Genomic DNA, 9,764 nt, shown 5'->3' with positions numbered 1-9,764 from the left:
CCAAGTGATATTTCTCTTAAGTTCTAGTTTGTAACACTCACTAAAATATTACAAAGTTGTGAGGTTGAAGATGAAGTTCTTCTTTGCTTTTCTTTGAATTCAGTTTGACTGCGTTTTGGCATGTTTGCGCAAGAGTTGGTTGCTGCTTCTGAATTTGAACTTCTATTTATAGGCGCTGAGAGGAAATGACCGTTGGGAGAATTTAATGCATTGCGTGAATAGTACACTGCTGCATTTAATGTTTCACACTTTTGTCAACTACCTCAAGCCATGCTTTCACTGCTTTTACTGACTTTTCCTTTTGTAGCTTCTAACGTTCCTTTTGTCAGTCAGAGATTTGACGTTATAGCCTTTTGTACCTGTACTTTCTTCTGGACTCAGAATATGTAGAATAGACGTTTGAATATCAGAGTCTTCAGCTTTGGTGCAGATTGCAACTTCTGTCTTCAGACTTTGAAGTGCTTTGAGCGTGATACCATCTGAGCTTCAGAGCTTTGCTTATGACTGTCATCTTCTGATGCTTTTCACTTCATGGTCTGATTCTACAGGACCATCTTCTGATGTCTTGCCAGACCATGTTCTGATGAAGCCATCCATAACTGTTGGGTTAGTAATTCTAAACGCTGATTTATGCACTCTCTTTTATACTTTTCCTGAAATGGTAAACGTGAATAATTAGAGTACCACATTCTCTTATACAAAATTCATATATAATGTTATCATCGAAACTAAGAATATTGATCAGAACATTTCTTCTTCTAACATTTGGTAATTCCCAAGCAAGAGATTCTTCCAGCAACAGACAGGCGTCACCCTTGTCAGAAAATCTTCATCAAAATTACAACAAGTTACTGCTGTCAGCAAATCTTCAACAAAGATCCCTAGCCAGATCTAGGCAAAAATTTAAGAGACAGATCTCATATTTGTGACATCACTTTCCTCACAAGTCCCCGGTGGGGGTTACCACGCAATTCACCACAAACAAACGGCAGTCCAAGTCAAGATAGTTCGTTTTCAACTATACAGTTTTAGCCAATTCAACATGACATATCCAAGTCAAATGCATCAACTAAGACGACAGTTTCATTATGATCAGGAATCAACAAATCTCCTCAGGTGAGTCGCCTGACCACTTACAAGCCGATCAACCCCATTGTCACACGCCTCCCAGAGAGTCTGTGTACATCAAACAAATGGCAAATCTCGGTCGAGAAGTTTGTTTAATCTCAGAATCCACTACTAAAGTTGATAGATGGTAGTCTTCTTCAAGAAGATAGTTTATTCACTATGAAGTTTCCTTTGCAAGCCGAAAATGGAAGTCTTCTTCAAAGAAGATAGTTTGTCCCGGGATTGCCCAGCAGGTTGACAAATGGCAGTCTTCCTCAAGAAAATAGTTTGTTTTCTTTCTGTAATCCCCAGCAAGTCAACAAATGGCGATCTTCTTCAAGAAGATAGTTTGTTCACTCTTATTGTTTCCCCCAGAGTCGATGAATGGCAGTCTTCTTTAAAGAAGATAGTTTGTTCACTTCTAAGAGTTCCTCAGCCAGTGTCAACAGATGGCAGTCTTCTTCAAGAAGAAAGTTTGTTCACTTTTACTATTCTCCGGGAGATCGACAAATGGCAGTCTTCCTCAAGAAGACAGTTTGTTCATATTTCATTCCCCAAGCGGTTGACAAATGGAAGTCCTTCTCAACAAAGACAGTTTTTCTGTTGATTAATCCCCAAGGAGTCAATGAATGGAAGTTTCTTTTCAAGAAATAGTTCGTCTAATTCCATGGCATTTATCACCATCAGAGTTGACGAATGGCAGTTTTTCCTCCTGGAAAACAGTTCATTAACTCCCCAGCAAAAATTGATGAATGGCAGTTATCTTCCCGAAGACAGTTCGTCCACTTTCAAACAGAGTCATTAGCTCCTCAAAAGGACACAGAATCATATGGCATTCCTTCGAAGACATCATATTGGTGAGAAGTTTAATAAAGAATCAGACCTTTGGAGATTTTCTCTTTATCTGAGATATCTTCCAAAATAAAAACTGAGACCAGTTCCGTGATTGGAAATCCGAAACAAGGGGAAGTTACTTACGTTTTTCTAAGCAACATCACTTAGTCAAAGAAGATGGTTCGCGCATTCTACATTTTCATCCATTCACCATAGCTCGCATGACACTTTTCAAAGGAGTTTGTCTCCTCATCCCCCGCAGAATGCGACAACGGGATCATGTCATGCACGAGCATCTCATCATCACTGCAATATCTCAGGAATGCCCAAGATTCGGGCATTATTTGGTATTTAAGTCTCTTCCAATCAGCAGAGACTAAGATGTCAATCTTTTTGCCTCCGGATGAAACAAACTTAAATAGGGGCATTTTTCATACCCTAATTTTGACCCCCCCTGAGACTAGGCTTTTCAAAAGAACAAGAAGTTCAGACAGAGGATCAATCAGTGAGAAAATGATTTTCAACACAATCATAGGACTCAGGGTGATTCATCTACTCACCTATAATGTTCAAACATCAGTCATCAGGACTCGGGCTTGCTCAGGTCACCATACTAGGGTTTTGAGCCTATGAAGGACTAAAATCTGGGCCCACATCTGGGAAACCCTAAAAAGCTCCATGGCATCACTCAAAGTTCCTAATCATCTCCAAATGACCCCTATGTATGTCAATATCCAATGAGAATTGTACTTCAAATCAGAGGCCACAGTCATTTATTTCATCTGGCCCACAACTAGGTCTTTTGACCTAATTCACCTAGATAGTTGACTTTTAATCAGAGCATGGTTCCACAACTCAAACCATGACTCAAAATCCTCTAAGACTTCAATATGATCCACTCATATCATTCATTTTATGGAGATAGCTTGATTCCCTTGAAATCTCCAAAATCACAATTCACCTAAAAAAGTTAACTATACAACATCACCTTTGACTTTTTGAATTTTTGGTCAACCATGGACTTTTGAAGATTGAAATTATCAATATTTGGTTATTGAAGTCATTTGACCAAGAAACATCAAGAAAATCAATCAAGAATCAAAAAGTCAAAGTTTTTCTTTTCATTCTAAGAAATTTTTTCTAAGTGTTTTACGGTTTTTGTTCAAACTTTGGAAGGGAATATCTAAAAATTTCAAGTACAAACTGAAGAAAACTTCCAACATCATAGTTGTAGATTTTGGTCCAATAAACAAGTTTGTCAGATATAATTATTTTGCAAAAGATCAACCATTGAAGAGATATGAAGCTCCAAAGTTGTTGCATAATGCAAAAGTGGTGAAAGCCCTAGTTTTTCTCCAACTTCAGGGACTGTTTTCACCAAATTCCAAGAAGAATCATTCCAAGGTCTAAACTAATGAATTGAAGTACATATTGAGGGCTTTCCAAATTATTCTCAACCATCTCCAAATTCATTTTGAGCAGAAAGTTTTGCATGTTCAAAGTTGGACACTTGAAGTTGTTTCAAGTTATGACCAATTTTAGCATCTTACCAATTTTATGCAAATGCACCACCTAAATGGTTCTACATGACATCTAATACATAAGAAGAGATGCTATGTATTCTTTTTCATCATTGCACAAGGATTGAAGAATATTCCCAAAAACAAAGGCATGTGATTATGTAATGATTACATTTGGGAATTTATGGCAATTGAGTGAATCACCAAAGGAATCTCTTCCCAACCAATTAGAACTCACTTCTGCAATAGAATTGTCCCCTAATATCATACAAGATTGATGGCTAGGGAGTTGATCAAGTGGAATCAAAATTGTCATCATTGCATTTTGGATATTCTTTGAATTTCTTCATGGCCAAGAAACCAAAATGACTTCACTAAGCAAGGTCACTCCCTCAACTACTCTGAGCTCTTTGCCTATAAATAGAAGTGCTCTTCTCAGTATTAGACACACCAAAGCAACACAGAATTCTTGCATTCTCACTCTCTCCCATTTGCTTATCATTTTCAAAAGGTCTTTGGCAAGGAGAATCGATTTCTTCAAACCAAAGCTTCTCTTCTGAAAGTAAGCCTTCTAACATCTCAAGAAGGTTGATTAGAAGTGATCCAAGCACCTGGAACACTTCTGGAAGTGGAGGAACACCATATTCACTTTCATTTTGGAGCAAAGTCAGTTGGGGTAGTGTAGAGAAATTCAGAGGGTGGCAGGATGTGTGAAGCATTCAGACACGTTCCTTACGATGTGGTGAAGCTATCCAGATGGTCGCAACTCATCTGTAAGTACAGAATCACCACCTTCCATTCTTACATGAAGCTCAAGAAAGAGGGGTCAGGTAGATCAATTCAGAGGCATTCCAAGTTAAATAAGTGCCCAGAAAGCATCAACAAAGTCCCAGGAAGCTTTTACGCTCATCCATTCCCTCAAAGGTTCATCCACCATAGTCATCGAGCTCTATTTTTAGAGGTAAATTTTCAAACTCATACTCTTTAATTCTTGTACATGTTTCAATAAAGCTCGATACCATTTTGTTCAGCATCATCAGAGGATCAAAAACCTTCTTTCATCATTCATTTATTCATCAACATCAGCATCATCATTTAATTTTATTTTTAAATTCTAGGGTTTTTCACGTTTTTTTAATCAATTCAGTAGCTATAGTCAATAATAGTTTATAATAGTTACATATTTGGAATCGTGAGAGAATTTAGAGCAAGATTGATGTTTACATCTTTGCAATTGGTTGAGAATTGAGAGAGTTCAAAATTCAAAACCATAAGAGCTAGAGGTTGAAGACGAAGATGGTGTTCGCGCGCCATTTTCTAATTTTCAAAAGCAAGTTTATTATATTTTGAGTGGTGTGCGTGTTATAACTCGAATGCATCGTTAGCTCACTTGGTCACCAGCGCGCCTATAGTACTCTCTTGCCACAAGGTCTGGGGTTCGATCCCCCCCTCAGACCTTTTATTCAAATTATTTTCCAACCATTTTTAACAAAATTCCAAAAGCAATATTACCCTCAAATATAGCCAAATGAAAGCATTTTCTTGATGCACTGGGGATGTAGCCCAATTGGCTTGATTTGTGGCGGCTCCCCCCTAGGGGAGAGGGTTCAAACCATGCTACCAACAAAACCAAACTGTTATGCTATTTTTCTCTATTTTTTTTACAACTTCACTCAATTGTTTCACCTATCAAAATTAATCATTTTACTTGATTTTTCACACACTTTTCATTTATCATATCTATTTTATGAATATCCCAAAAAAATCATAAAAATATTATTTATTCAATATATTTTTATTATGTTTAAAATGACATATTTTTTAGTATTTATAATACTTTAAAAATAGAGTTTTCTTTATATTTTTTCAAACCTAAACTTCTTGTAAATAATTTTGTGATAAAACCCTAATCCATTAGGTCTTAATTAAGTATAGACTTTGTCTTTATCTTAATTAAGTTGACTGTTGTCAATTTTCAAACTGTTTTCAATCCTCTATTAAACAGACGATCAAGGTTTTCAAACAACAAAACCTTGCATCCTCCAGCAAAATCATTCAACTGTTTCACATAAATAGTAAATAAATTTCAATGGGCCTACTTGAGTATAAGTCCCAACTCTTTTCTTCATCTCATCATTCATCTCTTCAATTGTTTTTATAAACAGTAAATTATTTTCAAACACCTTTTTCTGTACATAAAATTATTTTTTAAAACTGTTTTTTAACAGAAAATTCCTCATTTGTTTTCAAAACTTTCTTCTAGGTATTGAAGGGCATTATTCCCGGTGAAACTCTTCATATACCTATGTGACCTAGTGTCCATCTTCACTTCTTCTGTTTTCAAAAACTTCAAAACTGTTTTCAATCAAACTTTCAATTTGTTTTCAAAACAACTTGAAATCCGTTTCACATGGGCCTCTCCTTGAGTCTAAGTCCCAAACCCCTTTTGTACATACATCTTTCAAAGGCCTCCACTTTATCCAGGTTAGGTTTTACAGCTTTCAATTTGCAGCTTTCATTTAAATTCCTATCAAATATAAACTGTATATACACTGTTTAGAACTCCGTCTGAGAAAAACCTTAGGATAAATAAACTGTATATATATTATAGGACTATGTCTTAGGACTGAGAATGTCTTCCCGGTGAAGGCTCTTTCCTATTTAGAATTCTTTAGTTTAAACTCAAGATGAATTATTCCTGGTGAAACATCTTGAAAAAAGCCTTAGAACAAAAATAGGGCACATCCATCCAAGAGGAATTATTCCCGCTGAAACCTCTTACCCATTTTCTTAGAGACAAACTAAGCTCAAAGCCAACATAGCTTTCTCTTGTGCTATAACAAGGACCCTCGATGACCCTCGATTAGCCTCCTCTTGGGCTTACAATACAAGGACCCACAGGCTTCTTAAAAGCATATTCAAAGCTTTCTCTTAAGCATGTATACAAGGACCCACCAGGTTTCTTATAAACATAGGAACAGGTCTTTAGTCACCTTTTAGCCTACCCTGGTAAGATTCTTCTATTCTTCAAACCAGACTTCAAATAAGCTAGGAATGTCTCAATCTCAGTATTGAGTTCACCTTTTGGAATGAGAGACATGGAGAGTCTCTGTCACCCATATCTTCAATCTTCAGTAAGTCTTCTCCTTAGTAGAGTCTAGATTCCACATCTAGAATTTCCTTAGCAAGGTCAGCCTTAATCTTGGGCATTAAACAAGAAGTAATCAAACAATTCCTTCATAAGTTTAAAATCCCCTGGAAAGGGTCAGCCTCCAAAATACGTCCTTCATTTCATAAAATTCCCTGGAAAGGATTAGCTTCCAACTCAAATCCTTCATTTCATAAAATTCCATGGAAAGGGTCAGCCTCCAAAGACAATTCTTTCATTTCATAAAATTCCCTAGAAAGGGTTAGCTTCCAAATCAATCTTTCATAGTCAAAAATCCCTTGGAAAGGGTTAGCCTCCATCATCCATCATTCAAACCTTCAAAACTCCCCGGTAGAGTCAACCCTGGGTCAGTCAAAACAAATTCCCCAATAAAGTCACCCTTCAAAGTTGGGCTTTCATTCATCAATCCCTGCTTAATAAAAGCAAATTCCTTAGTAGGGTCAACATTCAATCTCTGCACAATAGAGTAACCCTCAGTAAAGTTAGCCACAACCTTGGGCTTTGTACAAGGCGAATATTTTCCTTTAAGTCAAAAGATCCCAAACTATTGGATCTTTCCTCATCTAGAGTCAGCCAAAACCTTGGGCTTCGTACAAGGCAGATAATAGAGTCTCCAAGTGAGTCTTCCCCCCACTAAGTTAGCTACAACCTTGCGCTTTGTACAAGGCAGAAAATAATGTCTCCCTAGATAGAGTCAGCCACAATTCTGGGCTTTGTACAAAACACTAAATAAACCTTTCTGTCAAATAAAACAAGCACTCTCCAACTAGAGTCAGCCACAATTCTAGGCTTCATACAGAACACAAATTTCTTCAGTCAGAGTCAATCCCCAGTTGAGTCATCTCCCAGGGTCAATCAAAACTCTTTTAAGCCTCAAGCTTGGGCCTCATACAAGCCAGTCAAATTCAAATCTTTCATACAGTAGAAAGACATGATTTATCTTTACGAAGAGATATTTCTCCTATTTAACCACATTCAAAAATACAAACATTTTCATTTCAATTTCAAATTATTCTCCCATTTAGGAATTTGAAAGGCATGCTATGAGGAACACACACCCAGACTTTTTTCCTTTCCCTAAATTGGTTGAGAATCTCTCTTTCATTCAAGAGACTCCGACTGGCATATGTCATACCCCAAATTTGTCATACCCCTTTAATTTTTATCTGGCTTAAGCTTTTGCATTCATCTGCATCTCTCCATTAGGTCATCTAACACATCATATATCATTAATCAATAAATTGAAGTTGGGATCAAAGATCTTGAAAATTGAGGTTTCTACTACACTCAAGTTGGATTCATCTGGGATTATCTGTGAGCGTGGATCAAAGGGGTTATTGGTTACTGTGGATTTCTTGAGCCTTTTCCATTGATAAATAGGAAGTTGCTTAAAGTTGCTTGAATTACAATGCAACTAGGGTGTTGCTCATTGATTCCTAAAAATTCCCCTAATTAGTCATGTTGCAAATTACCTCTCTGGTTCTCATACAAGGCTTTGATATAAACATGGTAGTTGGCATCTTATCTTATGGTGCCCATGCTAGTTTCGAGAATTAAGGAATGTTTGAGATGTGCTTCTAAAGCTTAGAAAGAAAACGAGCAGATTTTGAAGTGTTACAAACGAAAGGAAAGTTCACTTTGAATTCAAGTTCCAAGGAGTTAAGGCTCATGGTATAGTTCAAGAATCATTACAAGTCCAAGATTACAAAAAGGACTTATATAAGAATTACAAAAATAATTGTTTCATTTTGGTTAACCAAAGCAACCCACTGCCAGTATAATTGTTTCCGTTTGAACCTTGCTTGACATACCTGACTTCAAAGCTATGCTTGGCCAAGAGGGCCTCCATGAACGTGTATCGTACCCGTTACAAATTTAAACAAGTCAGTACTCAACATAACCCATCCACGTCAGTTCACTATCAGCGCTGCACACAATCATATTCAAAACCATAACAATCCACCTGTTTCAAATCATTAAGCTTTTCTACCATTCAGAACCATACCACACATAATACATCCAAAGAAAACCAAAAGCAGCAGCATATATTAACATACTAACAGAGTCTCTAAATACATCCTAACACCCTAAAACCATCATACAACCTCAGTTCAGCCACACCTAACTCAAAACCCAAACAGATACAGTTCATTACATTAAATTCAGGTCCAATCATTCATTACCACAGTTCAGATACCACTGTAATACAAGCTCAATTCAAGAATAAATACAAAGTCAAACAAGTGTCTCAAACTCACATTCAATTCAAATCAGTCACAAGGATACTTCAATTTCTGAACTAGTTCAATGCACACACATACATACTGTAATGAGGAAAGATACATATAGGCTCGAGGGCATACCATCTAAATTCACAGGTATAGGAGCAAGATCATCATCCATGTCAAAAAAGGAAAAAAAACTCTGTCGAGCAGAAGATGTGCCTCACTGGGTTTTAACGCAGAATAGGCTTTGTCGCTAAACTCAAAATCTCTTGAAGACGCTGCTGCTCCGCTTGGTGCTCTTCTCTAGAATACTGCTGCCGATCAGGAGTCAAAAGCAAACCAAACAACACCAGTGTCCAACCATCAAACCAGGGAAGCTTATCATACATGTTCTTAACTAATAATTCAGTTTTGCAGTTAACAAGAAATTCAGGAAAATACTTTCAGTTACAAACCTAACTAACTTTCATTTCCCAATGTAACTAACAGTTATCAAACAAAAATAACTAACAACCTAACAAAAAATCAGAATTTGTAACTAACTTTCTGAACTCATAACCACCTAAAAACCAACTCAATCTCTCACCCCTAATCCCTAACAGAAAACCTACTTCTAACCAACCTATTACTAACATAACTAATTCTCCAACTGCCATAACAGAACCTAACCGAATTTCAACTAAAGCCAGCTCCCCATAACAGAATTTTGTCCCACTCTCTCATATTCAAATCCCACCCTCCATCTCATTACCGAATTCCATAATCTAATGGCCCTCAATCCTCACTCTCTAACTGAATCACTCTTTCCTCTTCAACCTATATAGCAAAATCAGAGGCACCATTCTCCATTTTTCCATCATTCATCACCTTCACACACACCATAACCACCACACTCTACCATTCTTCATC

This window comes from Vicia villosa, unplaced genomic scaffold (assembly GCF_029867415.1).
Source record: "Vicia villosa cultivar HV-30 ecotype Madison, WI unplaced genomic scaffold, Vvil1.0 ctg.001361F_1_1, whole genome shotgun sequence".
NCBI lineage: Eukaryota > Viridiplantae > Streptophyta > Magnoliopsida > Fabales > Fabaceae > Vicia > Vicia villosa.
This window is presented reverse-complemented; position numbering follows the sequence as displayed.